This window comes from Halyomorpha halys, unplaced genomic scaffold (assembly GCF_000696795.3).
Source record: "Halyomorpha halys isolate HHAL.00 unplaced genomic scaffold, Hhal_1.1 Scaffold519.1, whole genome shotgun sequence".
NCBI classification, from domain to species: Eukaryota; Metazoa; Arthropoda; class Insecta; order Hemiptera; family Pentatomidae; genus Halyomorpha; species Halyomorpha halys.
The window spans coordinates 511836-514374 of NW_027110043.1; positions in this window are offsets into that span (position 1 = coordinate 511836).

Genomic DNA, 2539 nt, shown 5'->3' on the forward strand with positions numbered 1-2539 from the left:
CATATTAAGGTACATAGAATATATTAAAAATATATTCAGTTGTTACTTGGGCAGTACATAAAATATGTTTACTATTCTAACACTCATAAAAGCACATATGTCGAAAAACAAGGGCACTTTGTCCTCTTATCAATTAATATTATTTTCTCGAATTTATTCCTTCAAGGAATTAGGCTTCACAATCAACTGAATGAATTTATTCCTTCGAAGAACTACACAGAGCTATTAATTGATCAGAATATGATGTAATTGTACACAAGTGGGTTCGCGATGTCGCACAGTGGAACGAAAGACTCGTTTCTCAGAACATGGCTTTCCTACCTGGATATTCTCTATATTAAAATCTACATGGTTCGTACACTATACACAGGGTAATCATCATCTTTATTTTATCATGTTAAAGCGTTTTAAAAGGAAAAACGTATGTTAAATGGAAAAATATTTCCTTTCTTTTACCATATTAAAGCTATATACCATGGTTAAGAGTCAGTTAACAGCTCTGCTAAATGGAGAATGACGTCATGCAACAGACCGGCTGAGCTCGTCACTATTGTTTATTGTGTTAGGTTACTTACTCGTTGTTTGTATTTTGATTGTATTAGTATTGTTTTGGATGTTTTTAAAACTAATAATCAATAGATGAAAATATTAATGGTGTAATGACAGTTGTCAATTAGCTCATCTTGATTATGTTTTGGACATCAAGGAACAAATTTGGTTCCGCGTCTGTTGGCGGTCTTAGTCAAAATTTTGTTGGGGCCCCAACTCCCCCTAGTACATAGTTGGTCCAATATCGATTTTATCCCACTGTTTACTTCGTTCGCTTACTCATGCCTTTCCACTGCACCTACAAATCAAAACCAACATGTAAAATTTGGAAGAATATTGGGAATTGGAGTAAAATGGGAATTATCGAATAAGTGATTTTTATAAGCAAAACTAAATTAGGAAAATTTGATTTCGTGCAAATTTAGGAATCGAGTTTCTTCATTTCTAATTGATTTTGTCTCGAAGATAAAATTATTACTTTATGTCTTTTCCGAAACTGAAATCATATTGAATTCCGCATGATATAGAAATGTCACTTTAGTTTTCTAATTATTATTTCTTATTGTTTCACACAAGTGTATGTCTTATTATAAACGTGCATTTTCCAAATATCCAGTCATAAATTATCTTAAAAATAGCATTTAGTTGTTCGACACGCAAACAAGTGTCCAGGCAAAGTCGTGCCTCAAACAGTATGAAGCATGGGCGTAGGCGTAGGCAGGATTTCACCTAGGGGGAGCAGGCCTCACACCATTACACACATGCGTACATACTTGTATATAGTACGTTCTCAAATGTCGGTAAAAGAAAGATATTAATTCCGCAAGAAATATCTCATCATTTTATTTCTACTTCATAAAATTCAATCAATACTTTTTAAATGCTTATTACCTATAATCACAATAAATTATTGTAAATGAAACGACTGAATTCAAATAGTTAACAACAAATTTTAACCGATGATTCGTACAATGAAAATATTAGGCAGTTTTGTACTTTGCATCTCTGATGATTTTCCCCGCTATTACCTTTCTAATTATAGCATGTTCACCTTCCAAAAGAAATCATCAATCAAATAAATTCACTATTTTTTTAATTATTATTTTTTTGGGCCCAAAAATCTAGGGGGGAGCGGCGGCTCACTCCTGCTCCCCTCTACCTACGCCCTCTACCTTTGTTATCGTAAACCCACTTGAAAGAGAATGAGAGCTTTTTGTGATGGAACTCTCCTGCTAATGTTTTTATAGTTTATATTGCAATTTGACTAATTATATTCTTCTTCCCTTTCAACCTCAACACTCCACCTTCACGTTTCTTATTACCTAATCAACTTCCAGAGATTATTCATTAGACGACATGAAGGTATGGCGGTTCCTTTGAAGTCTCGATGCCTGTTATCGTCACATAACTTACAATTTAGCTATTAATGGGATAAGTTTGTAAAATGCATCAAAATTAAAATTAAAAATTCTATTTTGATTTAAACATTTCCTTTCGCTGTGGTTGAAACTAAACTTTTGTTTTTAAGGGAAAAAAGATAACTTTACTTACAAACATTAATTAAAAAAAACAAAACCGTAAGTGAATCGAGTCAGGATAAATCCTCCAATTTAAAAGAAATTTAAAATTTTAAAAAATGCCAATCAATCGTTAATAGTAATAAAACTAAAACAAACATTTACCAATATATTCTCATTTGAAATTGAAACAAAACAATAAATTAATATTAAGGCTGTTTTTATCAAAATCTACGTTTTTTTCCCACTTACCTTAATATATAGATGCATGTCTATATAAAATGATCGTACACGGCTCGTTTGGCTATGCTATCTTCAATTTCGTCTTATATTTCTATTTCTCCTTTATTCAGAAATATTGAGGATTTTCAAAACATCACAATTTTTATAATATAGTAAACACACGAGTGCTTTTTATATTTTAATGTACGATTCGTGTTAACCTAAAAAAAAGAAAAAAAAAAAAAGAAGGA